At 46.4% G+C, this 27,632-nt stretch overlaps 1 protein-coding gene across 1 annotated transcript in view; it reads right to left on the bottom strand.

Annotated features, from left to right (window-relative positions):
• LOC145354633 (lipopolysaccharide-induced tumor necrosis factor-alpha factor homolog) overlaps positions 1–25,565 on the bottom strand; it is a 53,186-nt gene extending 27,621 nt beyond the window's left edge. Inside the window, exon 1 of the mRNA XM_080206063.1 lies at positions 25,463–25,565. The gene's annotated coding sequence lies outside the window, so the exon portion shown is untranslated. The remainder of the gene's footprint in view (positions 1–25,462) is intronic.
• Between the last annotated feature and the right edge of the window lie 2,067 nt (positions 25,566–27,632).

The raw sequence follows: 27,632 nt of genomic DNA, 5'->3' as shown, positions 1-27,632 counted from the left end.
ATGGGGAGAAAGCGGGAAAGTGGAACTGATCCACTTCAGATCAGCCATGATCTTATTGGATGGCGGGGCAGGCTCAAAGGGCTAGATGGCCTACTCCTGCTCCTATTTCTTATGTTCTTGTGTAATCGCTGTGCCACCATGAGATACCCTCAACATTAACTAAGGCAGTTGGATCTGGAGTAATGAGAAATGTTCCACTGGAGGGCAACCATAACCAGAAGTCACACTTTGAGGCAGATGAAAAGAACCTCGCCACGCCATCACCTGTCCCATTTCTCTGGCTTATGGGAGAAACTGAGTGAGGACTGATGAGGGTACACTGATGCACAGGCATGGAATGGCTTCATCCACAAGTGGGACAAAGTTGGGACAATTGAATGTGATGGGTCACTCACAATTACCCACTGAAGATGTGTGGTGTGCCCAGATTCTAGGAGGTCACAATGGCAAACAGGACAGAGTTAACAAGAAATGGACAGCTGCTCAGGAAACCTAGCTGGGTAACACCCAGTGCTACTGCATCTAAACACTGCCAAAGAAAAATGACACAAAACCAGTCCACACTCTTGATAACACACAATGCCAAAATGATAGTTCCAAGATCGCTGGAAGGTTCTGAAAACCAGTGTGGAGGAGTAAACCAGATCAAGGCTGTCAAGATGTGGACGGATCTCTCTTGTGTAAATATTTGTTTACTTCTGAGGATATTGCGATAGCTCTTAATACGCAAACATACATGTCAGTGGATCCAGGATGTAAAACAACATGTGACCAGCAGTGAGTGCAGCTGTTGCAGATCTCTCTCTCTCTCTCTCCTCCCCCCCTGCAGCGAGAGTCAGCAGCCTTCCTCTGAACACACTGCACACGAGAGAACAGAAACCACCGAGAGAGGAACTGAGGAAAAGCACAAAAGAGGAACTGGAGGAAAAGCACAGCACGGAATATTCAGTATTGCTCAATTAAGTCGTTTATAGTTTCCGGTCAGTCTTTGTCCAGGATTATGACCAAGAGTGTAGTTTACGTTCCCCAGTAGAGAGATGGAAGAGCGAGAAATGGTTCTCGGTGACAACGCAGTTCACAGAGACTGATAGCCACGCTCCGCACTTGAGGATGGCCTCAACCGGGGCCTTGGGTTCACGTCACACTATCTGTAATCTCCACAACTTGCCTGGACTTGTGCCATCTCACTAACTGTCCTGGCTGGAGACAATACACGTCTCTTTAACCTGTGCTTAACCCTCTCTCCACTCACATTGTCTGTACCTTGAAGACTCGCATTCCAACCATTATCTTGTCAATTGAGTTTGTGTCTATTTGTGCCCTGTTTGTGAACACAACTCCTCACCAGAAGGAGTGAGGCTCCAAAAGCTTGTGCTACCAAATAAACCTGTTGGACTTTAACTGGGTGTTCAGAGACTTCTTACTGTGCTTATCCCAATCCATTGCTGGCATCTCCACGCCACAGGTTTCCTCCCACAGTCCAAAGATGTGCAGGTTAGGTGCACTGGCCATGCTAAATATTCTCAGTGTATCCAAACAGGTGCAGGACTGTGGCGACTAGAGGACTTTGTCTGGAACTTCACTGCAGTGTTAATGTAAGCCGACACTTGTGACTCATAAACAAACTGTAAACACATGCAAGTTAGGTTGGTTGGCCATGCTAAATTGCTCCTTACTGTCAGAGACACGAGCAGGGTAAATACATGGGGGTTAAAGGGATAGGGCATGGGTGGGATTGTGGTCGGTGCAGACTTGATGGGCTGAATGGCTTCCTTTTGCCACTGTGCCATCCCAAATTTGCCTGGTCTCAATCCCTGATCAACCCACTGTAGGGATTCTTGATTCTAAAAAAGGACTGGCAGGTTGGGCACCAAACCAAAGTGTTCGACCTCCCCGACAGGTAACGGTCCGAGAACATGAGCTATCAAACTAAGGTAGCAGCCCTTACAGGCCACACTGGAAGCAAACTGATTGGCTCCGATCCTGCCAAGATGACTGGTGCGATGGAGTGCAAGCATTGCAGTCCTTCCTCTCCCCATGCCCATGACCCATCAGTGTGCCTACGTTGTACTCAAACATTCAAAGGCATCCTGTGGATCAATTTGATTTCAATTTCATGGAATCTACAGTGCAGCAGGCAGCCATTTGACCGATTGAGTCTGCACCAACAACAATCCCACCCAACCCCTATTCTCGTAGCCCCCCCCATATTTACCCTGCTAATCCACACCCTGCACTCCAAACACTGGGGGCAATTTAGCATGGCCAATTAAATCTAACCTGCACATCTTTGGGCTGCGGGAGGAAACCAGAGCACCCGAAGGAAACCCACGCAGACATGGGGAGAAAGCGCAGACTCCAGACAGACAGAGTCACCCGAGGCTGGAATTGAACCCACGTCCCTGGCGCTGTTGAGGCAGCAGTGTGAACCACACCAAATCCCGCACTGAAATGAAGTAATTTTCTTCCTAAAAAATACCCTTGAACTGCACCAATCCTTTTCCACAAGGATTCTGACAACGGCCAGTCCGTTCTCACACTCCATTTGTCTCTGTGTGTTAAATATTAAGAAAGCCAAGCAAACACAGATAAGCTGAAAATTATTTGTGTCCTTGGTTACTGTAACCCGTACGAGAACCACGTGATGTTAGAAACCATCAGAAAATAGGTGGGGGGGGGGGAAAGAAGAAACGTGGGCACAATATAAATCAGCAAAGTATAATTTCATTTGCAAAGCATGCTTAAAAAATGGACAGAAATTGCTGACTTTAACATTTACTATTCAATCCCAAAATGACAGGGAAGCAACAAGGCTTGGATAAGCGGAGCATTAAAAGTCCACGTGCTCATCACATTCCCACCTCCCCAACCGAAGAGGCAAAAAAAAATTCAGAATTTAAAGCCACAAACTGCTGAAGAGACTTAGCAGGAGGCAACATGTACACAGTACATAGGGAACAGTGAGCTAAAGTGGTAACCAAGTATTTTCTGGTTTGGATTTTACTTCATGCTTTTAATTCACAGAAGATACAACAAAACTGGCCAGCACGGTGACAGTGGGCGGCTCCGTTGCCCACCAGCGCCAGGGTTCGATTCCCGGCTTGGGGCATCTCGTGGCGTCTGCAAGGATTTCCTCCCACAGTCCAAAGATGTGCAGGTTAAGCAGATTGGCCGTGCTAAATTCTCCCTCAAAAGGTACCCAAACAGGCACCGGAGTGTGGCAACTAGGGGATTTTCACAGCAACTTCACTGCAGTGTTAATGTAAGCCCATGTAAATACGCTGGTAAACACATTTAAACTTAGTGACTGGCCCTACAGACGAGCCATGATGTGGAGATGCCGGCGTTGGACTGGGATAAGCACAGGAAGAAGTCTCACATCACCAGGTTAAAGTCCAACAGGTTTATTTGATAGTAAACGCCACAAGCTTTCGGAACGCTGTTCCTTCGTTAGGCGAGTGGAGAGTTCTGTTCAGTAACAGGGCATATAAAGGCACACACAGTTGACAGAATATTGTAATTGCAGTATTCCAAAAGCTTGTGCTGTTTACTACCAAATAAACCTGTTGGACTTGAACCTGGTGTTGTGAGACTTCTTACTGTCTACAGACTAGCAGCAGACTTGTAAACACATCACTATAGTTGCACTTCTGTCTCAGCTGGATGTTCTCATTGGGGTGGCACGGTGGTTCACACCGCCGCCTCACAGTGCCAGGGACCCGGGTTCAATTCCTGGTCCGGGGTCACCGTCTGTGTGGAGTGTGCACTTTCTCCCCGTGCCTGCGTGGGTTTCCTGTGGGTGCTCCGGTTTCCTCCCACAGCCCAGAGATGTGCGGGTTAGGTTCATTGGCCGTGATAAATTGCCCCTTCGTGTCAAGGGGTTAGTTGGGCTTGAGCCTGGGTGGGATTGTTGCTGGTGCAGACCCGATGGACCGAATGGCCGCCTTCTGCGCTGTGGGGAATCTACGATTCAAAGACTATTCCGGAAATCTAGGTTGCCGGCCCATTCCCGTACTAATATGGGGGTGGGGGGGTCAAGTGACAGTGCTACACTGTTAGAGGCAATATTGAACAGAAGCTTCTGCTTCCTCTGGCAGACGCCATGTTTCAATCATCTCACATCCTGGTCAATATTTAAAAATCACTGTGAAAAGAAGAGGGGTCTTAGTTTACAAATTGTGCTGCTAGTTGACCCTGATCAAAGAGGGTGGCTGCAGGTGCCACAAGAATGCAGGCTTTCAGACTCACTTTATCTGCGGATTGAATAGCATCGAGACCAGAAACCGGATCCAGGATTAGCAGTGCGGCAGCCGAGCAGGTTTACGGATCTGGTTCATTCGGTACACCCTGTGCTGGACGCGACTCAATCAGCCATGCTTCACCAACAGGGAACTCTGGGTCCGCTCTTTGAGTCTCAGTGCGGCGCCCGAGTGCAGAGCAATGAACAGAAGGGGGTATTTATTTACTTAGCTACAGGTTGGACCTCGGCAGTCGATCAAATTTGACCACAAGCTGCCTTTTCAACAGCGACAGTTTATGTCCCTCTTGCACCCACTGCCTCCCTCTATGTAGCCCCCTCCACCACCCCCCCCCCAAATCTTTTTACACCCCCAGCCATATACAAACCTCCCTCAAATTCTTCTTTCTGAACAAAAACACGCTCCGCCTGCCGTAGAAACAGAAAATTGGTACAGCAGTAGGCCATTCGGCCCATCGAGCCTGCACCACCATTCAATACCATCAGTGTCCACTTCCACTTTCTCTCCACTGACCCCTTCAGCCACAAGGACCACGTCCAGCTTCCTCTCGAACGTATCTGATAAACTGACCCCGACAGCCTTCTGTGGTGGAGAATTTCCCATCTCAGTGGGGGTGGCACGGTAGCACAGTGGGTTAGCACTGCTGCTTCACAGCTCCAGGGTCCTGGGTTCGATTCCCGGCCCGGGTCACCGTCTGTGTGGAGTTTGCACATTCTCCTCGTGTCTGCGTGGGTTTCCTCCCACAGTCCAAAGATGTGCGGGTTAGGTTGATTGGCCGTGCTAAGAAATTGCCCCTTAGTGCCCAGGGATGTGTAGATTAGAGGGATTAGTGGGTATAATATGTAGGGATATGGGGGTAGGACCTGGGTGGGATTGTGTTTGGTGCAGACTTGATGGGCCTCTTTCTGCACTGTCGGGTTCTACAATCCTATGAATGGCTTACCCCTTATTCTTAGACAGTGACCCCTCGTTCTGAACTTCCCCAACACTGGGAACGTTCTTCCCGCATCTGTCCAGTTCCACTTGTTGAATTCAATAAACAACATCTAGAATTAAGAATCTACTGATGACCATGAAACCATTGTCGATGGTTGGGAAAAAAAACCATCTGGTTCACTAATGTCCTTCAGGGAAGGAGATCTGCCTTCCTTACTTGTTCTGGCCTACATGTGACTCCAAAGCCAAAGCAACATGGTTGCTTCAACTGCCCTTGGGTAACGAAGGATGGGCAATAAATGCTGGCCAGCCAGCGATGCCCACGTCCCACAAATGAATAAAAAAAATTAGGATTTTATGTTTCTACAAGATCCTCTCTCATTCTACATTACTTTTTGAAAAAAACAGCCCACCACCCCCCGCCAAACTTCCCCCTTTTTTTTTTAAAACACGGCATGGTGGCACAGTGGTTAGCACTGTTGCCTCACAGCACCAGTAACCCTGGTTCGATTCCCGGATCGTGCGACCGCCTGCACGTTCTCCACCTGCGTGTGGGTTTTCTCCCACAATCTCAAAGACGTGCTGGTTAGGTGCGCTGCTAAAATTCTCCCTCTGTCGAACTGGGGAAGTGTCAGAGTGTGGTCACACACACACAAACCAACGAGGCGAGAAACATCTGGCACAAATAAACTCACTGACGGTAAATCAACTCGTGTTTTCACAAGACGGTACAATAATCTGATACTTCCTCCAAATTGTTTTCTTAAGAAATTAGAGCCTGATTGTTAATGGAGAACCTAATTTAATTAGCAGCCAACACACCATGTTCGATTCCATCATTACCCGATGCTCTCAATGCTGTACCATGTCACAGTGACTGCTAATGTTGCTACATTTTCAGAATTCAACCACAGAAAGGAGAAATCAGCCACACCATCCTGTGACTGACTCTGTCATATTGTTTCTTGTACACGGGGGACATCTTTAACATTTTTCGGCGCATACACACACACACACACAGTTGCCACTGCGGTAGAAAAGTCAGTTATATAAAGTATTAAGACCATTACAAGGTAGTAGGAAGCTATTCAGCCCACCAATTCTACCCTGCCATTCAATGAAATCATGATTACTCTTCGCAGTGGAGAGGATCAGAAGGATCTTGGAGTCCATAGGACTCTTAAATCGGCCTCGCAGGTAGAGGATGTGGTTAAGAAGGCGTTATGGTGGTTATGGTGTACTGGCCCTCATCAATCGAGGGACTGAGTTTCAGAGTCAGGAGATAATGTTGCAGCTTTATCAGACCCTAGTCAGACCTCTCTTGGAGCACTGTGCTCAGTTCTGGTCACCTCATTACAGGAAGGATGTGGAAGCTATTGAAAGGGTGCAGAGGAGATTTACAAGGATGTTGCCTGGATTGGGTGACATGCCTTATGAGGATAGGTTGAGGGAGCTCGGTCTTTTCTCCCTGGAGAGACAAAGGATGAGAGGTGACCTGATAGAAGCGTATGAGATGTTGAGAGGTATAGATCAGGTGGATTCTCGCAGGCTATTTCCAAGGGCTGGGGTGGTCGCTACGAGAGGACACAGGTTTAAGGTGCTGGGGAGTAGGTACAGAGGAGACATCAGGGGTAAGTTTTTCACTCAGAGGGTGGTGGGTGAGTGGAATCGGCTGCCGTCAGTGGGGGTGGAGGCAAATTTGATAGGATCTTTCAAGAGACTTCTGGATGAGTACATCGAACTTAATAGAATTGAGGGTTGTAGGTAAGCCGAGTAGGTAGGGATATCATCGGTGCAACTTGTGGGCCGAAGGGCCTGTTTGTGCTGTAGTTTTTCGAAGTTTATGACTGATCTGATGTGATAATCCTCAACTTCCTGCTCTACCCTCATAACCCTTGATTCTCTTACTGATTAAAAACCTATCTCAGCCTTCATCATGCTTAACGACCTCGCCTGTACACCTCAGAGGTAAAGAATTCCACCGATTTCACTAATCTCAGATGAAATTCCTCCTCATCTGTCTTAAAAATAGGCCACCCCTCCCCCTACTGAGAGATGAAGCCTTCTCGCCCAAGACTCTCCCACAAGGAGAAACAACTTCTCAGTATCTACCCTGCCCCCTGCCCCCCTCTGAGGATTGTTTATGTCTCAGTAAGATTGCCTCTCATTCGTCTAAATTTCAACGAGCGCAGGCCCAAACTACTTAATCTCTCGGAAGAAAATCCTTCCACATTTGGGATCAACCAAGTCAACCTTTTCTGAACTGCCTCCAATATCAGGATAGCTTTCCTCAAGAAGGGAGACCAAAACCATGGGATTCCAGGTGTTAACATGGGACGACGTTCTCCCAGTGTCTGGGACTAACGTAGGCCACCCACGTTATGCAAGAAGACAGTCTAATTGTGTTTCTCCTCCCCCCACTACCCCAAAGTTTAATCCTTAATACTCAAATACCGACCAATCCAACAGATTTTCAACCAACCTTCAACTTATCTGGGGGAGTGGCACGAAGAAAGCATTCCAGATTTTCGCTGGCATCGACCCCAAGGTCAGACTCCACTTGTCCCGGATCTCCCCACTGGGAGAACACCGCTTGGATCATTCTTACTTTATGCCCACTACACGCCTAGACCAAGTTTACTTATTAGCGTCACAAGTAGGCTTACATTAACACCGCAATGAAGTTACTGTTGTGAGTTGCCACACTCCGGTGCCTGTTCAGGTGCACCGAGGGAGAATTTAGCATGGCCAACGCACCTCAACCAGCATGTCTTTCCAACTGTGGGAGGAAACCGGAAAATCCAGAGGAAACCCACACAGACACAGGAAGAACATGGAAACTCTGCAGAGACAGACAGCTATCCAAGCTGGCAATTGAACTACCACTGAGGCAGCAGTGCTAACCACCGTGCCATCCACATTTAACCAAGTATTATTCTGATTAACATTGTACGCATCCCTTCCCCCCCAACCCCATCAGAGCCAATGTATCTTTGGATTTCTGAAGATATGTATTCAAGTTGTCAAGAGAACATTTCCTAAACAAAAGACACTGGCTTACAGCAGCTATGGCGCACGGACAAAGAGCTGCTTATGGAGATCCGAGACTATGAGGCTCTCTCACAAATCTCTTCTGGAACGTAATTTTATTTTATTTGTGCTGATGTCCATCTCTTCGCACAGCTCCAATCTACAATTGCTGTTCCCTGTAACTTACAGGCCACACGGACTCCTTCGGGACAGCACTAGTCACATTCCGTGCCTTCCCATGGCCCCTACTCCCTTTCTTATCTCTTAATTCATTGCCTGTTTAAAAAGGAATGGCCTCCAATTCTGTGCCACTATTTAGAGTCGAATATAGAAAACTAACCTTTGCAAATCTGATTGTCCAAATGTCCGCTCCCTGACAACAGAATGGGGAGACAGTGGGGTAGTGATACTGTCACTGGACTAGTAATCCAGGATAACGCTCTGGGGACGTGGCTTCAAACTCCAAGGTAGGTCGTGAAATTCAATAGAAATCTGGAATCGGATGACCATGAAACCATTATTAATCGTCATAAAAACCCATCTGGTTCACTACTGTCCTTTAGAGAAAGCAATCCACTGCCCTTATTGTCGTCTAGCCTCTCGGCGACTCCACTCCCACAGCGATGTGGTTGACTCTCAAATGGCCGAGCAGTTCAGAGGTGACCAGGGATGCGCGATAAATGCTGACCCAGCCAGTGACACCCACACCCCCCTGAACAAAAAAAAATTCAAGTACTCAACAATACATATTGGACCAATTGACCTACAACCTCCCAGTTTCCCACGCACCCTTAACACCAGCCATTTCCCAATTCGAAGAGACTATTCCTGAATTGACCTGAAGATCCGCATGAACTACTCCTCATCCACCTCTAGCAAGCATTGAGCCAAGCTGTTAAGAATTAACTAGAGACTAGGACTGGAGACGAGGACAAGTCCGGGCAGGCTTCCTTCCCTGCGTAGCGTTACAATGAGTCACTTTGACCTTTAAACTGCCGAACGACAGTCATTTTGTTTCGAGCCAATAGCCCACAAAGTACAAGAAAATTGAAAACCATTTCAAGTGGGTTTCGAACAGAGCAGAGCACTTCAAATTAAGCTGCGTTGTCCTCCGTTGAGTGGGTGGCAGGCTGGCACCAGTGGTTAGCTCTGTGCCTCATAACTCCAAGGTCCAGGGTTCAATTCCGGCCTTGGGTGACTCATTCACCCTGCGTGGGTGCTCCAGTTTCTTCCCACGGTCCCAAGTTAGATGGATTGACGATGTTTTCCTGGGGCCAAAGGGATCAAGGGATATGGGAGGAAGGGGAAAAATCAGGATATTGAATTTAACAGAACTAGAGGGCACTGCCTCAAAGTGAGGCGGGGGGTGGGGTGCGCAGTTTAGATCAGAGTTGACGAGGAACTCAAAAGGGTGGTGAATCTCTGGAATTCTCTGCCCATTGAAGTGGTGGAGGCTACTTCGCTGAATATATTTAAGCCACGTTAGACAGATTTCTGATAGACAGGGGAATTAAGGGAGAGAAAGTGGGAATGTGGAACTGATCCACTTCAGATCAGCCATGATCTTATTGAATGGCGGGGCAGGCTCGAGGGGCTAGATGGCCGACTCCTGCTCCTATTTCTTATGTTCTTATGACAAGTGTGTGGGATTATGGGGATCAGAAGAGAATTAGGCCAAGATGCTCTGTCGGAGCATCAGTGCAGACTCGATGGGTTTAGAATCCCTTTGGTGCAGAAGAGGCTATCATTCCATTTCAGGCAACGCAAAAATCATTGAATAAGTGTCAAAAATTCTGAATTAAATGAGCACACAAACGAGTGTAATTTTTTTTGGCAACAAATAAATTGCCCCTAGCGCCAGCCTGGTCTCACAGTCAGCCGAGGCGGAAGGTTCAGATCCAGAGGGACTTGGGGCACACAGTCCGATGCAGCACAGAGTGAGTGCTGCAGTGTTGGTGGTACCACTGTGCGGATGAGATATTAAACGAAAGGCCCACGTGCCCCGTCAGCTGAATGCAAGATCCCAGAGCAAGACTATTCTCCCTGGTTAATGCTCAACTCATCACGAAATACTGATTACTCACTGTCTGTTTATGGAGCCCCTGAACTATCCAAGTTGGCTGCCAATGCTCCCATTACCGCAGCGATTACAGTTCCAAAGTACGCCACCGACTCTCGTGTTTGGGACAAGAAAAAGTCATGAAAAGGTCTCCTCCCTCCATCCCCATCAAGTAGGAAAATATCCTTTGCTCGATGGAGTGGATTAGTCATAGCATCCTGAAGAAGATTGATTTGTGATTTGACTTATTGTCACATGTATTAACATAAGAAGCAATACTTTTCAACATATGTGCCACACAAAGCATACCACTCATAGAGAAGGAAAGGAGAGGGTGCAGAATGTAGCTGGGGTGTAGAGAAAGAACAACTTCGTGCAAGTTAAGTCCATTTAAAAGTCTGACAGCAGCAGGGGGGGAGCTATTCTTGATTCGGTTTGTACGGCACCTCAGACTTTTGTATCTTTTTCCCCAAAGGAGGTGGAAAAGAGAACGTCCAGGGTACGTGGGGTCCTTAATTTTGCTGGCTGCTTTGCCGAGGCAACAGGAAGTGTAGACAGTGTCAATGGATGGGAGGCTGGTTTGCGTGATGGATTGGGCGACATGAATGATCTTGTGTAGTTGCTTGTGGTCTTGGGCAGAGCAGGAGCTATACCAAGCTGTGATGTAAGGAGAAAGAATGCTTTCTAAGGTGCATCTAAAAAAGTTGGAAAGAGTTGTAGCTGACATGACAAATTTCCTTCATCTTCTGAGGTCTTGCTGCAGCTGTATAGGGCATTGGTGAGGCCGCAGCTGGAGTACTGTGTGCAGTTTTGGGCGCCGCACCTGTGCAAGGATATTTTGGCCCTGGAGGGAGTGCAGAGGAGGTTTACTAGGCTGATACCGGAGTTGAGGGGGTTGAGCTATGAGGAGAGGCTGAATAAACTAGGCTTGTACTCGCTAGAGTTTAGAAGAATGAGGGGAGATCTCATTGAGACGTATAAGATGATGAATGGGATGGATAGGATAGAGGTGGAGAGACTCTTCCCGCTCAAAAAAGACAGTAGGACCAGGGGGCACAGCCTCAAGATAAAGGGGAGGCGGTTTAGAACGGAGTTGAGGAGGAACTTCTTCACTCAAAGGGTGGTGAATCTCTGGAATTCTCTGCCCGTTGAAGTGGTGGAGGCTGCCTCGCTAAATATTTTTAAGAAGCGGGTTGATGGGTTTTTGATAAGAGAGGGGATTAAGGGTTATGGGGAGAGGGCGGGAAAGTGGAACTGAGCAGCGACAGATCAGCCATGATCTTATTGAATGGCGGGGCAGGCTCGAAGGGCTAGATGGCCTACTCCTGCTCCTATTTCTTATGTTCTTATGTTCTTAAAGTCGAGGCATTGGTGGGGCTTTTTTTTTAACTGTCGCACCTGCATGGGGAGGTGGGGGAAAGAGAACGAGGGCAGGTTGGACACCAAGAAAAGATTTTGACCCTTTCTACTTAATCTCCGTTGATGTAAAGAGGGGCGTGTTCTCCTTTACACTCCCTGAAGTCGCTGACAAATCTCCTTCGGTTTGTTGAGATTGAGGGAGAGATTATTGTTACCGCACCAGCTCACCAGATTCTCTTTCTGGTAACATTTTTACAGCGACAAACTAAATGTAAAGTGTGTCGCTGCTGTGTCACCATAGAGATTTTCTGCTCTTAAAAGCAACAGAGGACGCAGTGAGACACTCAACCAAGAAGTTAAAGTTAGCTGATGGACAGGGAAGATGTACTCAATCTCACTCAATAACCACTGCAAAAAAAAAACCATTCATGTTAAGTCAAGTTAAGAATGTTAAGTATTAAACTAGTTGAACAACTGTTACGCCAGTAGAGACAGGACCATGACACCAGGGAATAGACACTCAAATACAGAAACAAGGAGTGCATCTTTTATTCAATTCAGGAATAGGTTACCATGGGAACCTTTTAAATTCACTTGGTCCAAAAGGCCCAGGAGACTGCCAATTGACTCATCACAGTCACACCAGCTCGCCAAGTGATTAACTCACCCAATGCCATTTCCCTACCTTCCTCAGTCCGTACTCATTCAACACACTCCCATGGGGGACATAACCTTGTCCCCCAACATCCTCAGTAGAAAACGGTGTTAAGAGACCCAAGTGGAGACAGTGTGTCGTACAAGTTTACAGCACAGAAACAGGCCCTTTGGCCCAACTTGGTCATGTCACCCTTTTCTCCAGCCTCTGAAGCTAGTCCCAATTGCCTGCATTTGGCCCACATCCCTCTACACCCACGTATACCCATCGAAACGTTTTTCAAAAGACAAGTAGGAAGCCAGGAGCAAACCACTTCACAAAATGTTAAGTTTTTGCTTTTAATCCTGATGCCCTTGCCACAGTTGTTACAATGCTTTAGTTGTGAAACATGTCCTATGTTGAAAGAGCGATAGCCGCCGCAGTTGGAGCAGGGCGTGTTCTGTATCACAACAACCTGTTTCCCACCTTAACTCTTTGATGTGTCTTTGCATACAGATGTTGACGACAGATACATTTTTCTCTTGCACAAGGATTCCACAGGCAACGCGATCTCTGAAGTGCTCAAATTGGTGAAGGAACCGCACACAGTTTTTGTTCAGGATCTTTAAAGGTGTGGTAGAAGGCTGTACGGTTAGGGTTAAATGCCTGTCGATACTGGCATGTTTCAATTTACCTCGGGGTCCTCTATCTCTCCTTCCCCTTGGAAGGAGGAGGATTCAAATCTGTGCCCACCACATCTAACAGCATGTCTGCTCACAGTTTTTGATACATCAGAGATGCTGCCACCACAACAGATAAAACCACTCTTTTTTTAAACTTAGTCTAGTGATCTGCGATGTTTTGAACAAAGACAAAGGCAGCGAAATCCCTGTGCCAGCTCCTGACACCACGTACAAGTTGGTCAGTTGTACAGACTGATAAGGGACTAACAAGCAGAAGGCTTTGTTCAATAATCTTAGTGACTATTGTATGCTGTCTGCCCACGCTGGGGGAAGAACTCTCCATGCTACTGACAGATCAGTTCCCATGTCCACGTTACTACCTGCTCTATGCAGAGCACCACTTCCCCCAACCTACTCAGTGAAAAGCTAATGTCAAATCCCCAAAGATTTTCATTGGATTAATGAATGGAAACTTAATGTAGGGCAACAAATGCCATAAGGAGGAGTTGTGCTTTGGGTTCACCTGACAGTCTTACCCCATAAAAGAAGGACTCCCACATCACACATGCCCTGCATTTCTGAAGAGATCTGGTTTGGTAGTCCCATGGAAGATTTAAGAAAAGCAATCCAATGATGATTGCCACTCAAATTTCAAGCCACATACATAAATTTAGGACAGACAACCTGTTCAGCATTCTACCCAACAGCAAGTCCGAATGGGTAGGATTGTTGGAGATCAGAGAACGACTTGAACTGCTTGAGATACAGCCAAGTGCAAAGTATTTCCACAACCAATCATTATCACAGCAGGGGGCCTGCAAGTTCAGATTGACAGCTCCAAATGATCATAAAAAGGGATCAAGTAGTTTTTGATGTGGGGCGACAACGAAAAAGAATTGTTCATAGAACATAGAACCCATCGAGTCGACACCAAACACAACGTCACCCAGGCCCTACCCCCCTATCCCTACATATTATACCCACTAATCCCTCTAACCTATGCATCCCTTGTCACTAAGGGGCAATTTCTTAGCACGGCCAATCAACCTAACCCGCACATCTTTGGATTGTGGGAGGAAACCGGAGTACCCGGAGGAAACCCACGCAGACACGAGGAGAATGTGCAAACTCCACACAGACAGTGACCCGAGCCGGGAATCGAACCCAGGACCCCGGAGCTGTGAAGCAGCAGTGCTAACCACTGTGCCACCGTGCCACCCCTTTCACAAGGGATGAAGTACACAAAAGGGGTTTTAAAATGTTGGCATTTTTTAAATATAAGCTGGAATAGATATTTAGACTTTATTTTTTATTTCAAAATAAAGGTGGCTTCTGGAGATCTGTCGATACTGCTGGCTACTGGGTAAGTTGGCATGGAGGGTATCAGGGCAAAGGAGTGGTGGGCAGCAGTTGGCACTAAGTGGGAATAAGGGCTATCGTTGGCATGGAAAGTACGGGGGTGGGGTTGAGGCATGAGGTGTGTGTGGGGTTGGGGGGGGTAAGGACTAGAGAGCCTTTTTGTTTCATCACAACAGAGACAAAGTTGCAGAGCAACAAGGCAAGCCTTCAACACCCATTTGATTTTTTTTCCCCCTGGGCCGGTTGGAATCAACTCCTGTTTGCACCCAACCCCAAACTTGGATGAAAATCTGAAGATCCAGGGAATTTCCTCAAATTCTTGTGCTCTGGAGTCTGGAGCAAAAAGTTCAGCCCAGAGTCTTCCGAAGTCCTGTTATAGACACTCGTGTCACAAAGTTGACCCGAGCTACAAGATGTGCAGGTTCGGTTGATTGGCCGTGCTAAGAAATTGCCCCTTAGTGTCCAGGGATGTGTAGGTTAGAGGGATTAAGGGGTCTAATATGTTGGGATATGGGGGTAGGGCCTGGGTGGGATTGTGCTCGGTGCAGACTCGATGGGCCGAAAGGGCCTCTTTCTGGACTGTCGGGTTTCTACGATTCTAAAGGCAAGTTGGGATCAAGAGTAGCTATCACATTTCGCATTGCCCAAAAAGGTAAAGAGTGGAGCAGAGGAAGCCATCTTGAGATCAGGTTACAGGCTGCCCTATAAAACGAAAGAAGACCAGAGAAATCACTATCTTTTTCTGTGTGGTCAGAGAGAGGGGGCTGTTTGGCTTTCCGAGCTATCACAGTTAGATACTGGATGAACATGGTTTTTCATCAAAAAAAGGCATGCACCCTGCAGGCACAGTTCTGGGAGATCCCCGGGACTGGCCAGGAGAAGCATCATTCAAAAAGGGCCTGACCGCCGGTCGTGGATTTAGGAAACTCTCAGGGGGGGGGATTTGGTGAAACTGGACAAAGGAGCTCATTGGAAGAGGCTGCTGACCTTTTGCTCAAAGGACTGATTCCACAGAGAATGCAATGGGTTTTAAATATAGTTGAAGGTACAAGTTGTCTCACCTATTAGGCCTTTTAAAATCTTGCGACAATAAAAAAAATTTTAAAACATATAATCATGTCCTGTCATTTTCAGCTGTGGACTACAAGTTAGAATTTTTAAATTGGTCTCTATAGCGATCATTGCAATGCCAAATTATACCCCTTTGCCAAATATCCAATACTAAGAGCCATATAATTGATGTATATTGGGTGAATGGATGAGGGCATGAGTTGGCATTGACTGTACAAGTGACCATGGGGGTGGGTGACACAAAGACAGCCTGATAACACCTGGGGCAAAGTCCTATGGAATGGAGTTGGACCTTCAAACCAGCCGCCTTGGCACTCCAATCTCCCCGATACCACTGACACTCAGCTTATAGCATAGAATCCCTCCAGTGCACAAGGTGGCCATTCAACCCAGAGAGTACCAACCACAATCCCACCCAGGCCCTATCTCCATAACCCCACACGTTTACCCTAGCTAATCCCCCTGATACTAAGGGGCAATTTAGCACAGTCTATCCACCTAACCCACCCATCTTTGGGCTGAGAGAGAAAACTGGAGCACCTAGAGGAAACCCACGCAGACACGGGGAGAATGTGCAAACTCCACACAGACAGTGACCCAAGGCCAGAATTGAACCCGAGTCCCTGGCGCCGTGAGGCAGCAGTGCTAACCACTGTGGTGCCCTTCCAAGGTCAGCACATAGACCTGCCTCACCCAGAGTAAGGGCTGCACCTATCAGGCACTTTTTAAACCCAGTCTGACTCAAGCTCACTGCCTCAAAAAGTGCCCAAACTGGGGCCTCCAGTTATCAGCCACTCAATCAACTAAAACAGCACTTCCTGAGTCACTGCTCCATTTGTTTAATTGACCTTGCAGCTCCCATTATCTTTCAAAATTGCCCACTCAAAATTTTTAATTCATTTGTGTGATATGGGCAGCACTGATGAGGCCAGCATTTATTGCCCAACCCTAGTTGCCCTTCGGAAGGTGGTGGTGAGCTGCCTTCTTAAATCGCTGCAGTCCATGTGCTGTGGGTTGACCACAATGCCTTCAGGGAAGGAATTCCAGGATTTTGACCCTGTGACTGCGAAGAAATGTCGATGTGTTTCCAAGTGAGGATGGTGAGAGGCTTGGAGAGGAACTTGCAGATGTATCTTCTGCTCTTTTCCTTCTAGATGGAAGTGATCGTGGGATTGGAAGATGCTATCTAAGGATCTTTGGTGAATTGCTGCAGTGCATCTTGTAGATAATACCCCAGTTACAAATAATAATAAATTTGGCTTCTTCCAATGATAAAACCACTCCAAAATAAAAATATTTTTCACCAAAATGCCGTTTCCAATGGTACAATTCCGGTCGTGGTAAAATGCATTTATCAACATGCAAATATTTTAAAAGTGCACATCCTGTGTTCATCTGGTTCTGGCAGTGTGCAAGTATTCCCAGAATTCCAGAAAAAAAAAAGGGGCAACTATGATTCGGAGATAAACAATTCTGGGAACTCAATTTTAGCCTGGCTCAGAGATCATTTCTTGCAGATGCCCTTAAACCACATCAGAAATCTCACCGCTCACGATCAAAATAACCTTCTGCAGCTGCATTAGACAAGCAGCAAATGTCAATGTGACCACAGGATTAAATGATGGCTACAAAACAAGTGCGGTCATTAACAACAAACAGAGATTTCATGCCCAAGTCATGTTTTTCGTTCTAATGTGCCTTTAAAGAGGTGTCAAAGGGATACTGTGGAAAGCAGTGGCATTGTCACTGGATGAGTAATCTGGAAACCCAGGGTAATACTCTGGGGACCCAGGTTCAAATCCCACCGTGGGAGATGGTGAAATCTGTATGCGACAAACAACAAAAAAAATCTGGAGTTAAAAGTCTATTGAGTCCTATGAAACTATTACCACTTGTTCCAAAAACCCATGTGGTTCACTCATGTCCTTTAGGGAAGGAAATCTGTTATCTTTACTTGCTTTGGCCGATACGTGACTCCAGACCAACAGCAATGTGATTGACTCTTAATGCCCTCTGGAATGGCCAAACAAAGCACTCAGTTCAAAGGCGTTTGGGAATGGGCAATAAACGCTGACCCAGCCAGCAACACCCACATCCTGCGTGCGAATAAATAAAAGCATGACATTACTTAGGAGTCTCATGGGATCCACTCAATTCCACTGCTCCGTTTTTTTACACATGTAGCTGTGTTCTCAAGTTCCTTGTCTCAATAAATTAACCCACAACATCTTCATCTATTCCTCTGAGCGACTGGTTCCAATTCTCTTCCAGCCTTAAGTCTTGATGTGGAGATGCCGGCACTGGGATGAGCACAGTAACAAGTCTCAACACCCAGGTTAAAGTCCAACAGGTTTATTTGGAATCATGAGCTTTCGGAGCGCTGCTCATTCGTCAGGTGAGTGGAGTCAGCACTCCGAAAGCTCACGATTCTAAATAAATCTGATGCTGAGAGACATCCTACAGTATGTACCCTTCAGTCTGTTTCCATAGCAAGTAATTCCTGAAAACAAATCGCCAGAAAAACTTAGAGCTCGAGGTGTTAGCAATTCTTGAGAGTATGAAAATAGACAAGTCCCCTGGGCCGGATGGGATTTATCCTAGGATTCTCTGGGAGGCTAGGGAGGAGACTGCAGAGCCGTTGGCTTTGATCTTCACGTCGTCATTGGCTACAGGTATAGTGCCGGAAGATTGGAGGATAGCAAATGCTGTCCCCTTGCTCAAGAAGAGGAGTAGAGACCATCCTGGGAATTATAGACCGGTGAGCCTTACTTCTGTAGTGGGCAAAGTTTTGGAAAGAATTATAAGAGGCACGACTTATAGTCATCTAGAGAGAAATAAATTGATGAGGGATAAAACACGGTTTTGTGAAGGGTGGGTCGTGTCTCACAAACCTTATTGAGTTCTTTGAGAAGGTGACCAAAGAGGTGGATAAGGGTAAGGCAGTTGACGTGGCGTATACGGATTTTAGCAAAGCGTGTGATAAGGTTCCCCATGGTAGGCTACTGCAGAAAATACAGATGCATGGGATTGAGAGTGATTTAACAGTTTGGATCAGGAATTGGCTCGCTGATAGAAGACAGAGGGTGGCGGTTGATGGGAAATATTCAACCTGGAGTTCAGTTACTCGCCATCAGCACGTTTGGAAGGATTTGAGGGTTGACAGCTGTTTGACCACATTGTGAACGCATCTTCCTTGGCCATCAAGTCCTGGGGTGGGACCCAAAGTTATGATATGGAGATGCCGGCGTTGGACTGGGGTAAACACAATAAAAAGTCTCACCACACCAGGTTAAAGTCCAACAGGTTTATTTGGTAGTGAACGCCACTAGCTTTCGGAACGCTGTTCCTTCATCAGGTGAGTGGGCAGTTCTGCTCATAAACAGGGCATGTAAAGGCTCACACCGTTTACAGAACACTGATTAGAATGCGAGTTTTACAGCTCATATACAGTCTTTATAGCCGTGAAGACTCACATTCTAATCAGCTTGATCTGATAGTTCATACATATACCACAATGGTAACCAAGGAACACTGAAGATGAGGAAATATTTCGACTCCCTATCTTGTATGCCCAGATAGAACATAGAACACTACAGCACAAACAGGCCCTTCGGCCCACAAGTTGCACCGATCTCATCCATACCTACCAAGCCATAGAATTATCGCTAACTCCCAATCCCATTAAATCCCATGTACTCATCCGGAAGTCTTTTAAAAAGACCCCAGCGAGTTCGCCTCTACCACCACCGACGGCAGCCGATTCCACTCACTCACCACCCTCTGAGTGAAAACCTTACCCCTAACATCTCCTCTGTACTTGCTCCCCAGCACCTTAAACCTGTGTCCTCTCGTAGCGACCATTTCAGCCCTGGGAAATAGTCTCCGAGAATCCGCCCTATCTATTCCTCTCAACATTTTATAAACCTCTATCAGGTCACCTCTCAAGGGAGAAGAGACCTAGCTCCCTCAACCTATCTTCAGAAGGCATGCCTCCCAATCCAGGCAACAAGAGATAATCTCTTATTGGAGAACAGCCATCGAATTCCTGACCCTCCACGGCAATATTCATAAAGAAACGTGTCAAAGCTGAAGCTCACTAACAGAAAATGGAAGTCTGGGCTGGTAAACGGACCACCAGTTCACATAAGCACCCCTATAACTTGGAATCTGCAATGTCACACCCTACAAGCAATATCAAACATAACCAAACCATACAGAAACGGGACGGACAGAGATGGAAAGGAATTCCATAGCTTAGGGCAGGCGTAGGTGAAGGCATAAGCCACGAATGATGATGAGTCAATGTCACCAGTAACTGACCATGAGTGAGTATGCTAACTTTACAATGCACTAAGCTATAGAAAAGCAAGCAGTTTACCCCGGATCACATTCCCAGCAACCCTGAACATACAGGACTGCTGGTTAGAAATTTAGTGAAAATCATTAGAATCATAGAACCCTACAGTGCAGAAAGAGGCCCTTTGGCCCATCGAGCCTGCACCGAACACAATCCCACCCAGACCCTACCCCCATATCCCTACATATTATACCCTCTAATCCCTCTAACCTACGCATCCCTGGACACTCAGGGGCAATTTCTTAGCACGGCCAATCAACCTAACCCGCACATCTTTGGACTGTGGGAGGAAACTGGAGCACCCAGAGGAAACCCACGCAGACACGAGGAGAATGTGCAAACTCCACACAGACAGTGACCCGAGCCGGGTATCGAACCCAGGAGCTGTGAATTGCTAACCACTGTGCCACCCCTTACATTTTTAGCCTTGCTCACCCACTGCTTTAAGTCTTGGAGTTCTCAGCGAGTTTGTAAATCAGCTCGAACAGCAAATAGGCTGTCTGTCACCTGCGGGTTTCCAATGAGGCAACAAGCGGTTATTGAGGTGGGCGAGCAATGAACTTTGCCTTGGGCAAGAGGCAGCGGCCTCACTCAGAATCAACAGCCAAAGCCTCAGCTGACGTTCCAGAGCTGCACCGAACGCTCGGCGAGAAGGCGGCTGGTAGGACCGAATAAGAAGAACATAAGAAATAGGAGCAGGAGTCGGCCATCTAGCCCTTCGAGTCTGCCCCGCCATTCAATAAGATCATGGCTGATCTGAAGTGGATCAGTTCCACTTTCCCGCTTTCTCCCCATCACCCTTAATCCCCTGTCTATCAGAAACCTGTCCACCTGTGACTTAAATATATTCAGCAAGGTAGCCTCCACCACTTCAACGGGCAGGGAATTCCAGAGATTCACCACCCTTTGAGTGAAGAAGTTCCTCCTCAACTCCGTTCTAAACTGTCCCCCCCTTATCTTGAGGCTGTGCCCTCTCGTCCTGCTGTCCTTTCTAAGCGGGAAGAATCTCTCTACCTCTAACCTATCCATCCCGTTCATTATCTTATACATCTCAATAAGATCCCCCCTCATCCTTCTAAACTCCAGCGAGTACAGACTCAGTCTATTTAGTCTCTCTTCATAGTCCAACCCCTCATCTCCAGTATCAGCCTTGTCAAGTACATCATTGAGGGGGCAAACCCCTTCTACTTAGACTCAACATTGCATTGTCATCAGTTTGATTTGAAAATGGTGAACTGAATTTCACCAATGCACGTATTTTTGATATCATTCTGGTACAAATAAACATCTGTAAAAAAAACCTGTGTGATATTATAAACTGGAAGTTTTGTTTGCTCATTCAAGCAAATGTAGAACATCCTGTACTTGGCTGGATCTGCAATGGAGAAGTCGAGAAACAATATTTATCTCTCTGCCCACAAAACAGATTCATCACTATTTATTGCTGGATGCAAAATTATTATATTACCTACTTTGCAACAGTTAACTACACTGCAAACATCCTTTGTTTGCTTTATAATGACCCAAGATTCTTTAAATGCTTAAGTTTTTCCTGCTTTGCAGTCTGTACTTTCATTAAAGGTTCAGAAATCTGAGGGCTGGACAGCACTGGCAGAGTTTCCAAGAGCAACAATAACTAAATGTTATTAAAAGTTTAAAGTAAAGTTTATTTACTAGTGTCGTAAGTAGGCTGACATTCACACTGCAATGAAGTTACTGTGAAAATACCCTGTTCACCACACTCTGTTCGGGTACACTGAGGGGGAATTTAGCACGGCCAGTGCACATAACCAGCACATCTTTGGACTGTGGGAGGAAACCCACACAGACACCGGGAGAACGTGCAGACTCCGCACAGACAGTGACCCAAGCCAGGAATCGACCCCGGGTCCCTGGTGCTGAGATTCAGCAGTGCTAACAACTGTGCTGCCCCGATATCTAGCAGTTTGGATGATGCTTACACGATATTTTTAGTATTACTATCTCAGTTGATATTATAGCTGGGCGAGAAGACCCCCGAATGGAACCATGGTTCCAAAACACAAGTTTCACTTCCCTTTTTTATAAAATACGCAGCAAGGCTCACAGCTCCATTAATTCGTTCTGACAAGAAAACATGTAAACATTAAAAGAAAGGGTGATGTACAATACTCCTTTACTTCCTCCTTAGTTCAGCAACCACACAGATTTTAAGATTAGCACAATTTACAAAGTACGTATTAAACTACAATGGCCCCTTTTAAGCACACAGAATGATTGTGGTCAAATACACCACACTCTGAACCCAAGTTAGTGATTTCTCCTCAGAATCTCCCCAGAAAGGTTCCAAACTCCACTCCCAAAAGCATGCTTTAAAATCTTCTCACAAGACTTTGCCTTCGCAGTTTGCCTTCTGAAACGAAGTCCAGATTTTCCAAATGATACTTGTAAATAAAGCTACTGCTCCACTTTCATCCAGTCCATGATTTACACATCCCCTTTAGGAATGTTTCTTTGTCTTAACTGCTGCTCACAATTGCTTTAACTCAACTCAACTCCCAGCCTGTATTAAAATGCAATCAAACTTTTGATTTATCTCTGCAGTCTGCTTTCCCACTAAGTCTGCAATTTCCTCAACTCAGAATGCTTTGTTTACTTTTCACAGAATCCCGACAATGCCGGTCATTCGACCCATCGGGTCTGCACCGACAATTATCCCGTCCCAGGCCCTAACCCCACAACCCCAAACATTTGCCCTGCTAATCCCTCTAATCTACAATCCCAGAACACGCAGGGGCAATTTAGCATGGCCAACCAACCTAACCCGCACATCTTTGGGCTGTGGGAGGAAACTTGCGCGCCTGGAGGAAACCCACGCAGATACAGGAAGAATGTGCAAATTCTACACAGAGAGTGACCCAATCGAACCCAGATCCCTAGAGCTGAGAGGCAGCAGTGCTAACCACTACACCATCATACCTCCCTGGAATTTGTCGAAACAATAGCTTAGCTTCAGTCATATTAAGACAGAGACCAAGAAAACCAATCTCTATGGTCCAATTCCCTGGTCACTTGGAGAGTAACTGGGTCTTTGGGCCTCTTTGCAGCTTCATCCAGTGTACTGTTCCTTTCCCAGAGTTGAGAGATGTTCACTCCCCGGTGTCCTGTCTCCAACTGCAAAACAGCTAAAATGCAACTTCTCCGACCTGACAAGTGCCTCGGTGGGTAGGTAACCACTGCTGCTATCTGTTCTTCATGCTGCAAGAAGAGAGGCACAGTGGTTGGCACTGCCGCTTCAACACCAGGGACCCAGGTTCAATTCCAGCCTCAGGTCACTGTCTGTGTGGAGATTCTCCCCCATGTCTGTGTGGGTTTTCCTCTGGTGTTCTGGTTTCCTCCCACACTCCAAAGATATGTGGGTTAGGTTCATCGGCTGTGCTAAAATGCCCATCAGGGGGATTAGCAGGGTAAATGTATTGGATTACAAAGAAAATTACAGCACAGGACCAGGCCCTTCAGCCCACGCCTGCACTGACCATCTGAACTAAAACCCCCTAGCCTTATGGGGACCACATCCCTTTATTCCATTCACGTATTTGTCAAAACGCCCTTTAAAAGTCATTACATAGTTTCTGCTCCCACCACCTCCCCCAGTGAGTTCCAGGCACCCACCACCCTCTGTGTTTAAAAAAAAAACTTGCGGGCAGTGGGGTCTGAGTGAGATTGTAGCCGGTACAGACGCGATGGGCCAAACAGAATCCCTTTAGTGCAGAAGGAAGCCACAATTCAATCTAACGGCAAGCAAAACAGAATCACACCGTTAAAACTATAACCAACCCACACACGTACAAACAACTTTCTCCAGCATGAACCTAACTGTAGGTTTTCCCCAAAATAAAAACACACTTAAAATCAACAAAATAAATCCCTTGAACTATCATTGTTTTCCTGACACATTCTTACAAACTTCACACATTGAAGTTTAACTGGAACAGCCAACATTGTATCTAATGATAGAATGCACTGTCGAAAAAGTATTTTCCCACGATGCAAAATTGGCAATTTCTTTAAAATTAATTACTGTTTCATGTGAACTCCTAAAGATTGTGCGGCATCAAGATATTAAATTCTGAGAAAAAAATCCAAAACTAGCTAAGTTGTTGATAATGCTGTCCATCTGTTTAGTTACTATGATTTATTGTGGAGCGGCTGACAACCGCTGATGTGCGATACCTTCAAAAGGAGTGCAAGGACTACATACACGCACAGTTTCACATTATATGAAGACAGTGTAAAACAATATCCAAGTTCCCTCGGAAGTTCTCAGGAACTTCCCTGCTCACTTCCAGCATAATCCTTGTGGTTTAATGCCATAAATCAAAGTTTATCACAAATGTGAGGCAATGCATTTTGGAAAATCTCACAAAGATAGGAAATACAGAGTAAATGGCAGAACCCTTAAGAGTATTGAAAGGGGGATCGAGTGGGGTCACAAAGTGGCAACAGAGGTGGAGAAGGTAGTCAAGAAGACATACGGCATGCTTGTCTTCATTGGCCAGAACACTGAGTTTAAAAATTGGCAAGTCACTTTGCAGCTTTATAGAACCTTAATTAGGCTGCACTTGGAACATAATGTTCGATTCTAACTGCCTCTCTACCAGAAGGACACGGAGGCTTTGGAGAGGGTACAGAAAAGATTTACCAGGATGTTGCCTAGCATGGAGGGCATTAGCTACAAGGGGTGGTTGGAGAAACTTGGTTTGTTCTCACTGGAACAACGGAGGTTGAGGGGCGACCTGATAGAAGTCTACAAGATTATGAAGCGTCTGGACAGAGTGGATAGTCAGAAGCTTTTTCCCAGGATGGAAGAGTCAAATACTAGCGGTTGAAGGTGTGAGGGGCAAAGTTTAAAAGGAGACGTACCGAGGCAAGCTTTTTTTTTTAAAAATAGTGATTTTTAAGAGGCGTGCGACAAATATATAGATAGGATGGGAATAGAGGGATATGGTCCCCGCAGACAGCATGGTCAGTCCAGACTTGGCTGAAGGGCCTGTTCCTGAGCTGTAATTTCCTTTGTTGAAATGTGAAGGTTTCACAAGCTACTTCGCAACTGACAGTCCCACTTTGGTTTCCGTTAACAAAACTGGGACAAATGTCACGTCGGATATTTCCACAACATCTCAGAAACCACATGCAAGCCTGAAAATAGTGACTCACAGTCTTCACAAAAGGAGTTTTGTCCTGGGATCTGCAAAACAATTATTGGCTTCTCTGAACATGCAAATGGCCTGACCACCGCTGCAGACATTTTAAGCCTGTACAGATACAGGAACCTTTACCAAGATGGTAGGCAGTACAATTCACGCACAGGGAAGACCAGTTCTCTCACCGTTGCACAAGAAAACAAGATATCCAAATCGTCAAAGGCCATCAAGTGTCGGCATTTCAATTCTAGCCATCACAAAGGCACAAGGCATTTCACAAATGCAATCTTCAGTTTCATTAAAACGGTGATGGCAAAGACTCATTCATACAGTTGGATCTTCCACACCAAGTCTTTAAACATGTTCACAAGGTCTGTCATTGCTAAACAGCATAAAATCTCAGTACGCAAAGTTGCAGTGCCTCAACCTCAGTCCTCCCACAAATCTTGGCTTTGCCTCATTATATAACACAACTAAAAGCAATAGGGAGTAGATCAGCATCGACAAATGACATTATACAGACACAAAATACCCTCTTATTGTCTCCTGATCAAGCCAATATGATTCAGTGGCTTCAACTGGGGACACAAACAAGATTAAGCCACTCATGTCTGTTCCATCAACGACTGCGTATTACACACACACACACACACACATAGAGACGTCTTTCCTTACATCTTTCCTGTATGGCTTGGCTGATTTTAATGCCTTGCGCCGTACTCCCCCATCAGCAGGCATGTTTATCCAACCATCCCAGCATTTCCTTTCAAATTCCTAAACATCTCAATTACACCACCCTTCCACATTCCAGAAAACAAGCTGAGTTAATTTAGTCTCTCCTTGATCTAATCCTTACTAACATGCTATTGTGTTCATTCCTTGCAATATCACTATATCCTTTCTAAAAGGATGTAACCATGACTCTGTAGCAAAACAGACGTCTCTATTCTAAGCGTCCTAGTTTTAGAGTCCAAATATTCAGTTGCCTTCATTGCAGGTTTGTGTTGTTCCTTGTGACCGTCACTAAGAGATGTACATTCATTTAGCCCCGAGGGAGGGAGGGAGAATGGATGGACAGAGAAAGTAAAATAATTTTATATTTAATGTTTCTAAACTACTAGCTTTTTAAAACAGGACTTTGCAAAGAAAGATCAAGAGAACGAGAACAAAATGTAAAACCTAAGAATGTATTTAAATTTCTTCATAATAAACCATACCGGGGAGATCACAGTCAAGCGATAATGCCACTTGGCTACCAATCTGGAAATCTGGGGACTCGGGTTCGAATCCCACCATAGCAACTGGTGGGGTGCAAATTCAGAAAAAAAATCTGGAATTAAAGATCTAATGACGACCATGAAACCATCGTGGATTGTCGGAAAGACCCATCTGGTTCACCCATCGTTCTTTAGGGAAGGAAATCTGCCGTCCTGACCCGGTCTGGCCTACATGTGACTCCAGAGCCACAGGAATGTGGTTGACTCTCAACTGTCCTCCAAGGGCAACTCGGGATGGGCAATAAATGCTGTCCCAAGAATGAATATTATAAAAAATTACTCATCATGTTTAGTGTCTGCTTCAAGAACCCTTGCCATAATGGTCTATCCATGGTGTTGTGACATATTAATCTCCCGGCAGCAGAGTGGTTTTAGATATGAAGTGACCCTTTGTGAAAGCAGAAACGGAGTATTCCAGAGCATTTAAAACTTGCTCAAATACAAAAAAAAGCTCTAACGTCCATTTCAGATTGCTTTATATCATTTTTACAATTGCTTAATTTGAATGAAGCAACATAAATGGTTGACATATTTATTCAAAAAACATTCCTCATTATTTAGTTTAAATGAAGCAACAGAAATCGACATTCAAAAGTCTTGCTCAACACGAGGAAGAATTGCTCAATTTGAATGAAGCAACATTAAAATATCCCTCATTGAACGGGAACCTGGTGCTGAAAACGGTCAGGTTAAAAGGATTGCAAGGATCCTCTTGTCTCTCACCCCAGCTGAACACAAGATCAAATCATCATTATTCACTGACATTATCCCCACCCGCCTTTCCATTAACCTGGGGCATCTTATAGTCTGACAGATACGGTCATGGAAACAATCCACTTTATTCAGATGCTTTCACTGAGTTATGGGAAAGAAAAATGATCTCCTTTCCAATTATTAAAAACACAGACTAGCTGGCTGGCGAACTCTAAAATGCGTACCCTCGACACACCACACGCCACCCCACCCCCCACCACCCACCCACCCCTGGTATACACGCCACCCAGCCCCCAAACCACCCCCCCGGTACACACCCCTACCCCACCCACGGTACACACCACTCCCCTCCCACCCCCCGGTACACCCCCCCACCAACACCCAACTCGCGTCCCCCGGGTATAACACACCCCCCCCCACCCACCCCCAGTACACACCCACACCAACCCACCCTCCCCGACCCACCCCCGGTACACACACCACCCAACCCCTCAACACCCACCCACCCACACACCCCAGTACACACACACACACCCCAGGCCCACCCCACACCCACCCACACCCACACCCCCACCCCTCACCACCCTCACCCTCACCCTCCCCACCCCACCCACACCCCCCACCCCCCTCACCCCCCCACCCCCCCACCCTCACCCCTCCCCACCCCCCCACCCTCACCCCTCCCCACCCCCCCCACCCCTCCCCACCCCC

The sequence above is a fragment of the Carcharhinus amblyrhynchos genome, chromosome 18 (genome assembly GCF_965287045.1).
Source record: "Carcharhinus amblyrhynchos chromosome 18, sCarAmb.v2.hapA, whole genome shotgun sequence".
Lineage (NCBI taxonomy): Eukaryota > Metazoa > Chordata > Chondrichthyes > Carcharhiniformes > Carcharhinidae > Carcharhinus > Carcharhinus amblyrhynchos.
Note: the sequence above shows the minus strand (reverse complement) of the source record. Positions and strands in the feature narration are given on the sequence as shown.